General features: G+C 41.5%; 2 long non-coding RNA genes across 2 annotated transcripts; one reads left to right on the top strand and one right to left on the bottom strand.

Moving 5' to 3' along the window:
- Nucleotides 1-816: 816 nt before the first annotated feature.
- Nucleotides 817-9,867, top strand: LOC145424177 (uncharacterized). The gene is made up of 2 exons (XR_013905148.1): nt 817-916; nt 9,163-9,867. It is a non-coding gene; the product is annotated as an uncharacterized LOC145424177 (long non-coding RNA).
- On the bottom strand, nt 5,728-8,530 carry LOC145424176 (uncharacterized). The gene is made up of 2 exons (XR_013905147.1): nt 8,129-8,530; nt 5,728-6,257 (listed from the first exon to the last, which is right to left on the bottom strand). It is a non-coding gene; the product is annotated as an uncharacterized LOC145424176 (long non-coding RNA).
- Nucleotides 9,868-16,813: the final 6,946 nt, after the last annotated feature.

The raw sequence follows: 16,813 nt of genomic DNA, 5'->3' as shown, positions 1-16,813 counted from the left end.
ACCTCAGATTAAACCCTAAAAATGCCATTGAGTTGAGCGCCATTATAATAGTGAACGCATAACCAGTACATATACCTTGGCATGTTTTAGTTCTTTCATAGTAACACTACTACTCCATTAGAGTACCATGGTTTAAAAGATGGTTAAAGCTATTTTCCCCTTTTTGTACTCTCCCACATGCTGCTCGGACAGCTTTCATTCCTCCTTTAATCCACGAGAATCCACACTGATCATATTTAAAGGATAACTGAGAGGAGCGAGGCTCAAAATGTGCGAGTGGTCGTTCCAGCTCACAAAGGTAATATGGAGTTACTACAGTTTATTATCGTAGAGTCTTACATAAAAGCTTGTTAAGCCATAGCTGCAGTTGCAAATTAGTGAAACTTAATAGGATTTCTTCATTATTAACACATCAAATTTGGACTGATCCATCCCATAATGAACAAGTCTTTCATCTCCTTCTAGAACACACAGGCGCAAGAAACTAAGTGAAGCTCTGAGGTAAAGATTTCTCAAAAAGGGAGTTGTTCCAGGTAATGAGTGGGTGTGGAGGCTTTTAGAGCTTCTCCTTCTATTAAATGTAGACCAGGGGTGTCAAACTTAGGCCCGAGGGCCACATCTGGCCACCGAGATAATTTCATCTGTCAATTATGAACGACACCTTGGTATGTGGGAGCCCTGCTGAGAGCCCTGCGGACAGGGGTGGGACTTTATTATGATGGGCAAACCATGCGGCCAATCACATGCAAAGACAGTCTGGGATCGTACCATTTTGTGAAAGAAGGAAGGGGGGCAAAGTTCTGAGGACAGATAATGTAGTGGTACAGGCCAGGTCCACAGAGAGACAGGGAGTCGGGTTTAAAAGCATCGCGTCGGGAAACAGTGAAGAAATGAGTGAAAACATGAAATGATGTTGGTGAGTGCAGAACTGATGCAGTGATGCCCGTTTTTATTTTCAGCCACAGGTCTTAAACCTCGTGTGTGTTCTCCGCTGTAGCAGTGAATCCATAAAAGTAAGGCTTTTATGAAAACACTGAGTAAAAATTGCTTCATTGAAAAAGCCTGAATTGATAGTTGAGTGTTGAATATTCCACAGTCAGCATGTACAAAGTGTTTGAATGGCAGAGACGCAGGAAGCACAGAGGCTCAGTGTGAGTCTCACAGGTCTGAATGTGCCTGAAGCCGTTCACACTTCTTTGATCTGCTGCTCACTAGTTTTTATATGTTTGACACCTTTTCCTGCCTGATGGCCGTTCACACTACACACAGTCAGTAAGCAATAAACAATTCAAGGACAGAAAAATGTCTATTTTTCGCTTTCTAATATCTAAATTTCAGGCTTTTAAAAACTACAGTTATTAAAAACAAAAACTGGACAGTCGTCTGAGCTCTCAGAACGTTTTCTGTAATTTTGCACATTTATTTCTTACAGTTTAAGTCCAAAGAGTCGTGCTGACAGATTTCTTTCTGTGTCACAGCAGCTTTTTCTTTATCACGTAGAGAAACAATTAAATATGAACTGACAGAAAGAGGAGTTTCACTGGTCCAGCCTACTCAAGATCAAACTGACCAGTAGAACCAGTGCTGCCAGCATGCTGCAGCTCGCATAACTGAACTGGTTCTTAGATAGTGCTTTTCTACTCTACTTTAAGTGCAACTGTGTTACATGCCAAACGTACTCGTAGAAACTGTAGACTGTCACAGTGCCAGCAGTAATCCCTCTTCCCCTCCAGTGTAAGGAATTAGGAGTTAGGCCAGTTCATTGTGCATTATTATAAACATTTCAAATCCAATTGTTTTGATTAGAAGTCGAAGATAACAGAAATTTTGATGCAGTACTGAGCGTCTGGGTTTAGCTGATATTTGCATGCAGAGACAGAAGAACCGAAAGGTGGCATTACTGCTCGGTTTTCCCTAAACTCAAGCTGAATATAAAGAAAATGTAAACTAGTCATTCACACTGACTCATACATATAGGGCACAAAAAAACCCAGCAAACAGACAGACACGCATACAAGGCCTACTAAGAATGGGCCATAAACAAAAACACATAGAGAACACGCTGAAGCTCAGGCTTTGTAACGTGGTGGAGAACAGTGGAGGTGATGGAGCTCCCTCTGTTCCTGTTGCTTTTCTAACACAGTTGAGCTCATGGTTGATTCTTAACACCGGTGACGTTTTACTTTTAGGTGTGTTTCAAGTTTTCTTACAATCATTTGCAGCAGAGATTAAAAAAGACGACTTTTCACTGCATTAGAATAAATAATCTGACACTGTAAGTTCTTCTAAAAGAAACTGAGAATCATGTTTAGGCTGTACGTTTCTTTTTATTTTAGGGCCCAGTGTTTTCTGGTTTGATTCAGTCCTCTCATCATTCATTAACATTCAGACGAACTACACTGAGTTAGCTCATGGACACTGTGAATTGAGTAGAGCGGTTTTGGCCTCTGTCACATTTATTAGTATTTTTGCATATTTGTCACACTTACATTTTTCAGATCATCAAACTAATTTTAATGATAGATAAAAAATATTAAATCCTGGTTTCAGTTACTATTAAAGAAAAAACAAAGCCATATGTATCCAGCCCTGTGTGAAAGAGTAAATCCACATATGAGGTCTTTAATAATCAGCCAGCATCTTATCCTGTTATTGTAGAAGGTTTTTGCCCGTTTCTTTACTCGAGCTGGTCCCTGCTTGTTTTTAAGATTACGCTTGGCCCTGCTCTTCTTCACAATTACAGAGCAATCTCCAAATCATTGCTACGTTTATTGCTAAGATTTTAGAAAAGGTTGTTGCTGAGCAGCTTACAGATGTTTACTTGACAAACCGTCATGTTTTGTAGCACTCATTCTACTGAAACTGTCCAGTGACATTTTGATGCAAAGCGATGCAGGCGAGTGTTCAGCTCTGCTCATGTTGGACCTGACATCTGCTTTCGATACCATTGACCACCAAATTTTGCTTGATAGGCTGAAATATTGGGTGGGTGCATCTGCTTTGGAGCGGTCCACATGTTATGTGTGTGAATGATGCTTTAAAGTAAAAAACAATATATGCAGCGTTTTCTTCATTTTAGATGTTAAAAAGTATTTGCGGCTCCCAGTGTTTTCTTTTGCGTGGAAACCGGGTCAAATGGCTCTTTGGGTGTTAAAGGTTGCTGACCCCTGAGGTAGAGTATAAAGATGCTATATGAGAACAAGTCACATGATGAAATGAGCATTTCTCTCCCAGGTCTATGTCACTGCTGCATGGAATCACCTTTGATCAACACTCTCGATCCTTTTTCTTCTCCTCACCATAAAGCAGCTGCTGCCCACCCTGGAGCCTGGTTCTGATTAACGTTTTTTCCTGTTTAAAGACTTTTTCTTTCCTGCCACCAACAAGTGGTCGCTCATATAGGAGATCGACTGGTTGCTAGCATTTTCATTCTAATATCATAAGGTCTGCCTAACAGTAATAACACAATGAAGAATCTGTTGCTGTGAATTGTTGGTATCTCAGTACAAATAAACTAAACTGATCATACAGGCTCACAATGATCAATGTTCAGATGTTCAATATCTTGATTAAAGACAGTGCAGCATTCAAACTGAATACTTCAATCAAACCAGACAGGCGGTCTTGGAAGGTGAAGCTGGTTTTATGGTCGGCGTGGTGCACTCCCTGCCAATTCAGGGACTGCCAAGCTGCCTGCAGCGAGCTGGTGAAGGCAGTGTAGAAAGTGTGTGGTACAATGGGTGATGCTGCTGTTGGTCTGTCAGCCAGCCACCGAACGGTTCTAACATATAAAGAACTGAAGTGAAATTTAGTGGTATAAAACAATGCAATACCTCTGTATAGTGCACGCAATAAATTAGATTTTGTTTCCTTCAGTTAGTTGGATAATACACATGTTTGCATTGAAACTTACAAAAAAATTACAATATGCACCAAGGTGAGCTGTGCGGCAGGCAGGGGTGGGACCCAAACGCAGGACTCTGACAAGAAGAATTAACTTACAGTTTCAGCTTTATCCACTGGGAACTTAAACTCAAAAACAAAGTAGAAAGAAGCAAACAAAGCAAAGACTCTGGACACTACAAGCTCATCACTATACATAAACAAGAGCCCATGAAACACTCACTAAACACAGCTAACGTGGCAAACAGGCAAAGACTGAAGACTTAAGTACACCTACAGGAAAACAGCGGGATGGGAAACACAGCTGGGGATAATCATGAGACAGAGGAAGCAAAGCTGGATACACTGACACAGGACAGCAGACTACCAAAATAAAACAGGAAACACTAAGACAGAAGATAAACAGAGCAAGCCTGAAACAATAATACTAATGCTACTATTATTCTTGCATAAGTTTGCTAAACAAGCCAGCTGTTTGTTCAAAGTGGGAATACTGTTTTAAGTCTCTCCTAAATAGCAAATTACCCGTCGTAACAAACATACACATAAAAGTGAAATCTGAGATACTTTGACTCGAGTAAATTTGGATATTTTTAAGCTTTAATTAATGTCAAAGATGAACCATTTTGGTACGTAAACTATATTTCCTAGTTATTCTCTGTGACTGCATGCAGTGTACTAGTTTGGCATTTTTCCCTAAAAACATCTGTCATGGCTACAATTTTACTTTGAAAATAGTGAGTGAGAATAAAACTCCTGATTGTGGACTGAAAAGCTATAAACCTAGAATGAAAGGAAACTTACTCTAAAAGTTAATAAAAAGGAATGATCATGAAAAGACCAGAAGTCATGTTAGAGAGTTGTGAAGTAAACTGCTATAAATGTCACAGCTTGAGTCGCCTCCTCCACCCCTCCCATTTTAACTGTTATGGATCAGGATCTTACACGAGGTTATAACCAGTCTACTGAAAAAGACAAGGCGGAGAGAGAGAGTCAGACAAGGTCATGCTGTACAAGAAGACATGTGTTAACATTTGAAAGTATGTGTGAGGGTTACGAGGTCATAGAGAGTTTTCCATCCAGCAGTGAGTCACTTTTTCCTCCCCTCTCCTTCCTGCAAAGCTTTTTTCTGCAATGACTTAAAGTTCAACCAGTCTTATCTATTTCTCTACATTTTTTCTAATATCTGGCTTGGTTGTTGGAGGACAAAATCTTGTGGATGTGTTAATAAATCTTCAAGGATCCTGTTTCACATTATGCTGCTTTTCCTGCAGAAAGAATGATGAAGAACTTATCCCTTTACCTTCTGTTGGCTAGTCATTTTTGAACACAGGAAGATGGGATGCCGTGGCAGAAATTGAGGATTTCATCTTCTAAATTTCCAGCCATTAGGTTTCCCTTGGCGTTTACATAATGGCAAAGTGTCCAAATACTCTTTAGCACATGCTGTGGGACTGTTTTCTGAGGTGAATCGTCATAAAAAAGTCACCCTGAGCATATAGAGTAGAAAAGCCAAATGTCTGAGAGACATTTAGAGTGACTGTAAATGCAGGAATCCTCCTGATGCTCTTCAACTCTATCATTCTACAGGGTGGGCCATTTATATGGATACAGCGTAATAACATGGGAATGGTTGGTGATATTAAAGTCCTGTTTGTGGCACATTAGTATATGTGAGGGGGCAAACTCCTCAAGATGGGTGGTGACCATGGTGGCCATTTAGGAGTCGGCCATCTTGGATACAACTTTTGTTTTTTCAACAGGAAGAGGGTCATGTGACACATCAAACTTATTGGTAATGTCACAAGAAAAACAATGGTGTGCTTGGTTTCAACGTAACTTTATTCTTTCATGAGTTATTTACAAGTTTCTGACCACTTATAAAATGTGTTCAATGTGCTGCCCATTGTGTTGGATTGTCAATGCAACCCTCTTCTCCCACTCTTCACACACTGATAGCAACACCGCAGGAGAAATGCCAGCACAGGCATCCAGTATCCGTAGTTTCAGGTGCTGCACATCTCGTTTGTTTCGCCCATTCATTACATTAATGCCACTCTCCAGTGACATGCGGCGAGTGCTACACTGTGGGCTCTTGCTGAATGAAGCTAGGACAGCCACTGATGTTTCTTCATTAGTCACAGTTTTCTTGCGTCCACATTTTGGCAAATCCAACACTGAACCAGTTTCACGAAACTTAGCAAGCAGTTTGCTGACTGTAGCATGGGAGATGGGTGGTCTCGTAGGGTGTCTTGCATTGAAATCTGCTGCAATGACCCGGTTACTGCGTTCACCAGATATCAACACAACTTTGATCCGCTCCTCACGTGTTAACCTCTTCGACATGTCGATGGCTGTGAACAAAGAGAAACTTGTAAATAACTCATGAAAGAATAAAGTTACGTTGAAACCAAGCACACCATTGTTTTTCTTGTGACATTACCAATAAGTCTGATGTGTCACATGGCCCTCTTCCTATTGGAAAAACAAAAGTTGTATCCAAGATGGCCGACTTCTAAATGGCCACCATGGTCACCACCCATCTTGAGGAGTTTGCCCCCTCACATATACTAATGTGCCACAAACAGGACTTTAATATCACCAACCATTCCCATGTTATTATGGTGTATCCATATAAATGGCCACCCTGTACTATTGCGTCTCTCTCTCTCTTTTATACAAGTGCATATTCAGTCAAACTTTTTCCTTCATTTAAAGCTGAAAAGTTCCTAAATCAAGAAAAACCAGGTAAATAATTCAAAGGGTTACAATAAGTTCCAACTAAGCACAAAGAATGCAGATACCTTAAGTAGGTAAAGTAAATTATACTTAAGTACAGTCAAAAAATGATTCCTACTTGTTACTGTTCTGCTACCTAGCAAAGTAAACTGCAAATAACACAAAAGGTAACTGATCTCATGGCCACTCGGGCAGGTTGAACTCAAATATTGGAGTCTAACATAAAATTTGACAAGTTTAGTAGTTCATACAAAAGGAATCGCTGGTTCAGGCAAAGATAAATCCAGAGTTCAGACAGGTATTTTCCACAGAAGCTCCTCTTCATCTGTTGGGTTTAATGGCAGTTGGCAAACCAGCTTAAAGGTGTATTACTGCCACCCACTGGATCAGGAATTTGACAGAAAAACAGACACGCTTATTACAAATCGCAAATTCCATCAGTTGGCCATAGATTTCACATTATATTTATTGTAAAGTTTTATGAAGACCTGAGTCCTATCCTGAGACGGGTGACTGATATTTCTTATTTCGGTTCTTGCTCACTTCCCATGACCATCATGTTTTTGAATTTTGTATGAGTGCGTTCCTGTATCGATGTCCCAGTACTTCTGCCATATTTGCTGGATTTGACTATAACTTTTAACATAAGCTTTGCTCAGTGGTGTCTGTAAATCAAGTGATTGTAGTTTCGATGATTGTTTTGTCAGTATATCCACATCCTTGTTTCCTTCCACACGTACATGTGTGGGAATCCAAAGAAACTCAGTATTTACACACCTATTGTGCAATCTTTGCAAACTATAATATTTTTCATGTTAGCATTTTAGTTGCATGTTTTCCCAGACCCAAATCATTATCAATAATTTTATAACTTTAACTAATAACTTTTTGGATTATTTCTTTCTGCCCACTGCAAACCAAGCATTATGACCACCAGCTCTACTGTTTACACTGATGAATTATCTGCTAGTCTCTTCTTAATAGTTGAGGGATGAATACTGCAGGACCAATCCACCCAGACCTTGGATCTCGTGACCTATTTGTAAATAGGTAAATGTATCACTTTATCTGTATAGTGCTTCTTCATAAAACTCTGTGCTATATACTGAACAAGTGTATAACTGGACTTTCCTTTTATTGCCTTTTGTCCAAGGATGGTGTGACAAACACATAAGGATAAATAGATGAGTAAGTGACTGTTGAACAATACATGCTTTACAAAATATAAAGTAAACATAAGCTTAAAATAAGCATGAGCGTAAATGCAATTTGAAGTGCTGAAAGAAACAATTTTACATGCATGAACTTGTACCTGAGGCCTACAGGCAGAAATGTAGAAATCACAAGAAGTCCAGCAGTCAAACATATGCTGAGTTTGCACATGAAAACGGGGCTCTTTTTGATAAATGGTGTCCTACTAACAGAGTTAGTGATGATTAGTCCCTTTGTGAGTTAATGCTATTGGAGGACTTTAAGAATTCTTTACCTGATGGAGTAATAACGTTCTCAAACGAACAGAAGGTGATGTCAATGTCAAAAGCAGCTGTGGTAGCCGATGAGTTTCTGTTAACAGATAAAAATGTGTTTACCCCTTTTTCTCGTCCAGGCAAACCTGCACCGTTGTATCCTGCACAGCTTGAGTCTAGTTGCCCCTCCTCTAGGCCAGTAAGACTACCCTCACCTCCACATGGTGAGCGTTAATGCTTCTACTGCCATAAAAAGGATCATCTCATTGCAGAGTGTCTGGCATCAAAGCAGAAACAGCAACCCTCCTCACAACCAGAAGGGGTGGGACTGATTAAAGCCCTTCATCCTAAAAGGGAGTAATTTCACTGACTGGGAATCCAAAAGATCAGCAACAGGTGAAAATACTGAGAGACACGGGGCCTCTCAGTCCGTCATTAGAGAAGTGATCTTACCATTTTCTGAAGAGTCATTCTGTCAATCAAGTGTCATTGTCCAGGGAGTAGAACTGGGATCTCCACATTTTGCATTGCCTTTCAAAGGTATTAACTTCATCCTAGGTAATGACTGTGCTGGAGGCAAAGGCATGTCCGTTCCTGAAGTATTAGACAGACCCAACCCGAGTCTGGAGTCTACCTCGGCTCAAGACCAGCCTCTGTACTTACCCAGTCAGAAAAGTGTGACCCTGACTTGGCTGATTCCTTTAAGAGGTCAGATCCCCTCGGCACTTACAAAACATTTCTTCTGGCCAGGTCTAAAATTGGATGTCATTTGTTACTGCCATACATGACAAAACAAACTGACAAACCAAAGAATCCCTCTGGCTCCCCTCGGTCCTGTCCCAGTAGCAGAGGAGCCATTTCAAAGAGTGATTGTTGACTGTGTGGGACCTTTGCCTGTCACGGGGTGGAAAGGGACAAGTTATCTAAGTTTTTTTACTGTGCATGTTTTTGTTGTGTTTTATCTTTTTAATGTTTTAATATTGTACATTGGGTTATTTTTATGAGTTTTACTGCATGTTTTAATGGTATTTATTTGTTGGCTTGTCCTGGAAAGACTCCGCCCCTACCTGATAATAAACGGATCACACCTGCGAGAGATCCCAGAGAGGCCAATAAGAGGGCCTGGCAGACCACAGGAAGCAGTTCGACCGAGAGGCAAGAGAGGACCGAAGCATGAAGGCACCCATGAGTGTCACGGGAACCCACGAGAGCCTGAAGTGACACGGAGGCTTAGGAGATGAGGCCTGAGACACATAAGACGGGTTGGAGCTTGGCGTTCCAGGGCACGATACAGCACCAGCGACTAGGGACGCGGAGCGAACAGTTGGACGGCAGTAGCAACAAGAGCCCAGCTTGTGCACTGCGGGAGAGCAGAGGCGGCGAGACAGCTGGTGCCGATTTGCAGTTTTAAAGAAGCGGCGGGCGGAGTCGAGAGCTCTGCCCACCCGGGGTAAGTCTTCGACTTATCCCCTTTTTACGAATGAAAACTGCCGAAAAGAATAGTGACTGCCGCTCCCTCCCTTTCTTCAGCGTACCAGGACGCGGAACGCGGGGAGGAAGGCGAGGACTCCGCTGGGTTTCCCTTTTATATCACTTCGCTGGATTTCTTAGTTCTTTGTGACTTTTATACCGTGGCGGATGCCACTGGACTTTTAATGTTGTGTTTTATTGATTTTTATTGTGTTACCCCTTGGCCAGGGTTGTTTTAATTCATTTTACATTTTTAACTATTTAAATATAATAAATTATATTTTAATTATACAGTTTTTTAATCGTGTGCTTTCCCTTGGCGGCTCCACTGCTCTGTCTGTTTGGAGGAAGGTTTCCTTCCTTTAGAAAAAACACTGTGGAAATAGAATCACCTTCCCTCCGTTACATACCTAAAACTGGATTTCAGTTTCTGTTGACAGTTATGTGTGCTTCCACCAGGTTTCCTGAGGCAATCCCACTACGGAGGATTACGGCTCAGATTGTTGTCAAAGCTCTGGTGAGATTCTTTTCAACCTTTGGTCTGCCTAAAGCTGTGCAAACTGACCATTGGTCAGTGACCAAGGCACCAACTTTAAGTTGAGTGTTTGACCAGGCCCTTAAAACATTAGGCATTGAGCACATAACCCCTAGTCCTTACCGTCCTGAGCGTCAGGGGGCGCTAAAAAGGTTTGATCAGACTTGATCAGTCCATGTTGTGGAAACACTGTTACAGTTCTCAGCGGGACTGGGACGAAAGTGTTCCCCTTGTGTTATTTGCCTGTCATGAAGCTAAGTTCTTAAAGATAGGCTGGCTACTCCGGTTAACAACACCAAAATCCTCCCAGAGTCTGTCAAAATGCTAAATGACAGGTTAAAGAGAGCTTATTCCCTAACAAGGAATGCACTACCAACTTCACAAGCAAAGACGAAGAGACACTTTGACCAGAGGGCTGTTGACCGTTCATTCCAGCCAGGTGACAAAGTGGTCCTTCTCCTTCCTGTGTCTGGCTCAGCTCTTTCTGTTAAATTTTCTAGTCCTTAAGTTGTAGACAAAAAGCACAGCAAGACCAACTACATAATTCGGACCCTAGATCGTAGACGCCCTGTCATGTCAACATGATGAAGCTGTATGGCCCAAGAACAGGTGGCTACATCACTGATGGCTTCTGTTTCCAAGGTGAAATTTTCCCTGATGAAGATGGGTTGGTGTTACGGGGTGCTGAGCCTCAAAGTGCTGGACTAGGTAATTCGATATTACAGCGGTCCCTCGTTTATCGCAGGAGTTACGTTCCAAAAATAATCCACGATAGGTGAAATCCGCGAAGTAGCCAACTTTATTTTTTACAATTATTATAGATGTTTTAATGCTGTAAAACCCCTCACTACACACTTTTCTCAGACAGGCATGAACATTTTCACTTTTCTCTCTTGTTTAAACTCTCAAAGTTCAAACCTTCGTAGAAAAATAAGTCCAGTATTATAGAATGAAAACAAAGGCTCGACGGTGCAAACCGTTTCATCAACATTTTTGTGTTTGTTGGGGAGAAAACTTGCAAACATACAGTGCAGCACTTCAGAGTCACACTGCTCGTGATCGCAGATTTATATAAATTTGACAAGCTAAACGCGTTCTGTACTGTACAGGCGACACGGCAGGAGATTGACTGACAATGGTCTATACCAGGGGTCGGCCACCCTGGGCACGTGTGCCACAGCTGGCACGCGAAGGGTTAACTGCTGGCACGACCATAGCTGGACTGGCCATCGGGTATTTGCCCGGTGGGTCGATGGTGATTTTTCGTTTTTATGGGCCGATGATTTTTTTTTCTTCTAACGGTATAAACAATGAGAGGTGGTGGATTGGCCAGATACTGGTCGATGTGTAAAAATAACTCAGTTGTTTGGTGGTGGCTATGGTGGAGCTTCCACAGAGGCCAGCAGGTGGATGAGGGAAGGGGAGACAGGAGGAGAGACTCGAGGCGGCCGCCGGTCCGAGTATCAGGTGAACTGAACTTCAGGTAAGAAGTTATGACCTGCAGTCTATCTGGGTCAGATATAAACCAAGTTTAGGTGGTTTATTTTCGTTGTGCTGACTTTTTACAGTCAGTTACTATAACTCGTACTGCTACTAGCTAGCATGACGGAGTTTCTATACAGCTGGGTGGGTGCTATGTTACTGATAGTGAACTTTATTTTGTTCATAAGGTTAGTTAGTAGAGTTGCCAACTGTCCCGTAAAAAAATGAAATCGTCCCGCATTCAGAGAAAATATTACGCGTTTCGTATTGAAGTGAAAAGGAACAGTTTGTCCCCGACTTCAGCTACAATGAAAAAGACACAAAGCTGGAGTTACTCTGTGTCTTTGCTGCACAGCTGCCTCTTCTTCTTTCATTCTCCCCCCTCCCTCTCCTGTTTCTACTTCAATCATGAAACTGATCAATGATCAGCTGATCGTCTCTCTTGTTTGTTTATCGCTCACTTTGCGCCAGAAAGAGGAAACCAGCAGATGTTGCGCTAAACAACAGCAGCACGTTTAAGTTTGATCAGCTGTTGTTAGAATTTATTTAATATTAATTTCTAGTATCAGTTGATGTTTGCTGGAGCCACAGCTGTAAAGCTGCTGGTCATGATGTCTGTTTAGATATGTGGTGAGAGGGAAACATGAAGATGAAACCAGGAGATGTCCTTACTGGATCATCAGAGCTGTGATGGAGAAACAGGTTTACCTTTTAGGTGACATGGATGAGTTGAAGTTATGAACTGTTTCTGAGAGACAAATAACCCCAGGATCCTTTTCTAAGCAGCTGACAGCTGGTAACTGTGCAGGGGCGGGTCTAGCAAAGTGTTGCCAGGGGGCCAGGTAGGGCATTAACAGGGAGAGGGGGGCACAAAGAAATATTTTTCTTTCTTATTCTCATTTAAAATGTCTGGCTGTTATTAAATAATTATCTGAATCTTACAACCAAAGTTTTTATCTGACATAAAATGTATAGAAATCACACATATACCAACAAGACTGTACATCACTGTCACAACAGCATTTTCATTCAAAGGCTTTATGGCTTTAATACCTGGGGGGCCGGTCTCTAGTCAAAATGCCCGGGACGATTTTTTGTCCCAGTCCAGCCCTGCGCACGACACGCAGTGAGTTAATCTGAGCAGGTGCATTAAAAAATAAATGCCCGCGCCAGCGTTGTGCATCGCAAACTAGCTTGCATAGTTGTGCCGCTTCTTAATGACAGTATCTTAACTAACAACCCCAACTACCAGATTCAACTTGGCTAATTTTAATTGGCTAAAAATAACTTAGCTACTGGTGAGAGGGATGTTGCTAGCTGGCAGTTTTATCAAGCGATGTTGAAATTTCCACATTCTGACACTTCAAAAGCTTCAGCAGATGTCTGCTCAGCGCAGCATCAGCACCGCGGAGATACACAGATACATCCGTAGACTCGAGACAATTCACAATGTGTTTTTGAGACTTTCAGGTTTATGGACCAATGTTTTACTTTCTGATCAAATCAGAAAGCTTTAATGATCAGCTGGTTTGTCTCACATTAACTGGCTGAGTTAATGCCAGTTAATGTGAGATCGAAATGCAGCTGACTGAACTGAAAAGCTCGACTCTGTGGGGTCAAAGTTTGCAGAACTACGAACGCAGCTGGAATCCACAGCTGTGCGTGTTCATGGAGCTGCATGTTCACCTGCTGGACATCACTACCTGACAGGTTTAACTGTCTTCAGAACATTGCAGAGGCCTTACTGACAGTATTTGGCTCTAATATCTGTGTGAGCAGATTTTCTCTCACATGAGTCCTCAGGTAGCCTCTGAAAGCTGGACACTCAGAGACCTGTGTCTCTTGTCTGCTCCTAACTTCTCTTTACCATTCAAACTGGAAATAGATGCCAGCACAGTTGGGGCAGGAGCAGTGCTTCTGCAGGAGGATAATCAGGGCATTGACCATCCTGTGAGTTACTTCGCTTGCAAGTTTGATAAACATTAGCTCAAGCATTCTACTATTAAAGAGGAGATGCTTGCTTTGTTGTGGGCCTTGCAGCATTTTGAAGTTTATATAGGGTCAAGTCTTCACAGATCACAACCCTTTGGTGTTACTCTCTAGGATGTATAATCATAACCAGCGACGTATGCATTGGTCACTGATTATTCAGAACCATGTTCTCGACATCCATCACAAAAAGAGATCAGAGAACATTGTAGCAGACACTCTCCCGTGCTACTTGAACATGTTACCAAATCCTGAGCTTGGCTCCTAATGGGTGGGGGTGTAACATGCCACCATAAGTGGCTGCTCTTGTCTTTCAGGTGTCAAGCCTCAACCTATATACCAATTCAGAGTTAATTGGCAAGTGTCTGTTGGCTGATCTGGGCACAGTAGACCAATTGCTCGTCAGGGATCATTATAAAAGGACACCTCCATGGACAGCTGGGCTGCTTCTGACGGTCTCTGAACTTTTGTTTGTAGGTTTCTGTGTGTGTGTGAACAGAGTGTTGTGGTGGGAGGCTGGACAGGTAAGTTTGGGTAGCCCATATACCTGCAACAGAGTTACAGTTGTTAAAACCACTAGATTATGTAGTTGATGCCACTTTTGTATGTTTATGAGCTTTTTTGTCGAGCAGCCCAGCAGGCCTTTTGCATATTGGTTTCGACTTTAAGGAAGCTCTTTGTGCTGTATTCATTTCTTTGATTTGGCTCGAGCCCCTAGTCCTCCTCCCCCACCTTTTTCTTTTGCTAGGTTCATTATTGTCAAGGCATGGTAAACGATAAATAGAAACTGCCTGACTATTCATCTTTCTGTTGTCCCTCTCTTTCATTAATTTTGGTTGTGTTGCTGTCTCCCCCCTGCCTTAGCCCCCACCGTGGTGACGTAACAGCCATCGAGTGAGACAGGGCCAACTATGAAAGACTCAACTGCTCCAAAAACATCTTTAAATTTGCAGCTGCCCACACAGACAAGCCAAATGCTTCCTGTCAGACAAGACAAGAATTGTTGGTCTGTTGGATTTTCATGTTGTACAGTTTTTTTTGTTGTCTTTGTGACCCCAATACATTAGTCACATATAACCAGATCACAGTGATAAACCAGGCTATATAATTACATTAGGATCAGGGAGTCTAATTTCAAGGCACGTCTGCATCTACTCCCTTGGGCAAAAGCCAGCGTCTCTGTTTCCTCAGCTGTGGATGTGGAATTCAGCCAGACCCATTTGTTTCTATCAGCAGAGGGCTGTATCTCCAGAGAAAAGGGTTCAGCGATTAGAACAGCTCATAATTTTCAAAATGACATTTTTGAGAGCTGCTTCGTGTTTTAAAGCTGTGGAAAAGCTTCCCAAAGGTTAGTTTAGTTCTAGCTGAAGTGAAGGACTGAGGATTTTCTCTTTGTCTTCTTATTTCTTTTAGAAAACTGAGGGTTTCTAAAAAGGCAACAATTGCTATGGACAAGAAGTGGTGTTGTTACAGCTATCTGACAAAAATTGACCAATTAATAAAAACTGGTTAGTGATGTTATTGGCCAGTACAACGTCATAATAGACGTGATGATGGATTCCAAAGTTACTGTGATCTGGCATTAAGATAGCAATTGAGATTAAGTCAGTTCCTGTTCTTCAGTCAAGTGACCGAGTGAATGGAGAAGTGGTTTTAAACAAATGAATGAGAGAATTCTTCCACTCAATGAAGGACACAGGGCAGTGTCTGAATTTCCCTCAAGACATAGCTCACTCACCTGCAATTCCATTAGTCAAAAATGAACATTCATATACTCAGGCAGGAAACAAAAATCTAGAAGGTGCCCGCGATGTAGTCACTTAGAAGCAGCTGACAAAACTGTCAAGAATAAAAGGCACTGCTGAATATCATGTAAGTGCGTTTTACATCTTGGCCACCGAGAAGTCTGCATTTTGATTATTTGAAAGATGTGGAATTACATTTAATGAGGATAACAAAGTGTTTGTTTTTGTAGCTTTACATGAACGTGACTAAACACAGCAGCTGAACATCAGCTAAAACCAAAAAAGCTTTTATATCCTTGTACTTGTACTGTTGTCTAGGTGAATCTTATCAGTGAATCCTTGGTCAGTTTATAACAGTTCTAATGTTCAACAGGACCTACAGTCGAAACCACAGTATTTTTGTGCAAGGTAATAAAGTTATTGTCATCACTGACAAATATCAGTCTTCCTGTTGACCCACTGCTACATCTTCTGCTTTATGACTCTAGGCTTCCAATGACAATTGTTCTAAAAGCAAATAAATATTGCATTATAAAAAAAACACAATATATTTATCCAGTCGTTAAGTGATGACGTGACGAATCCTACTTCCGGGCCTAAAGTAGTCTGCGTTTAATATGGCTTTTGTGTTGTTAACATGTTTAATGTTTTGTATTTTCTTCTATTTGATCTCAAAAAGCTCCTAAAACAATCAGTGATCACTGTTGACCTCCCTCGGCTTTTATTACCACTAATCATTTATTTAAGCTCAGTTTTTAAAACCTTAGGATGTAACTACAGCCCAGCCCATGCAGCAGTATATGAATGACTAACCTGGTATTGTGGATGGATTATCTCAGTTGTTCTCCTGGCTGAAGTTTGGTCCTTTTACAGCATCCTGCCATGCGATTACATTTGTTCCTGACCACCGAGAACACTCACGGTAACTTTTATCGAGTGGAAAAAAGTTATCTTCTTTATATTATGCTAACATAGCTGTGTCGCTAGCGGTCACGTAGCACATCATTATATACCAGCTAGCCCAACTTCAGTAACCCTACAATCGTCACTGCTGTTTAGTTTTCTGTCTTCATTTATGCTGGAAGTGATAGCAGAGATGTACGTTTTAATTTGTTTCCAAAACCCCGCAGTCAGGACATTTGTATTTAGATAGAAGCTAGCGAGCTAACTCCCTGCTAACTTCTAACTCTGTTAAATGTCATAAATTCCGTTTTCATGGATGCCTGGATGTTAAACTCAATTGTTACACCTGGTAGAGCAGAACGCTGATCATTTTATTAAAGATGAAAGACTTTAGACAGTTTTTCAACTCTCAGTAATGCCATAGTGATCGTTTGATATATGGACCTGCAGCGGAGTTTAGGCCCAGACACGGCTAGTGACGTCAGACTGAACAACCGGATTATCCTACGTGTAACAAATCTGTTTAACAGTCATGTTTGTCAGAATGGATAGGTCAGTTGTAAGTAGCACATTTTCACAGA

This window comes from Astatotilapia calliptera, chromosome 23 (assembly GCF_964374335.1).
Source record: "Astatotilapia calliptera chromosome 23, fAstCal68.1, whole genome shotgun sequence".
Lineage (NCBI taxonomy): Eukaryota > Metazoa > Chordata > Actinopteri > Cichliformes > Cichlidae > Astatotilapia > Astatotilapia calliptera.
The sequence above is the reverse complement of the archived record's forward strand: the minus strand, read 5'-3'. Positions and strand labels throughout refer to the sequence as shown.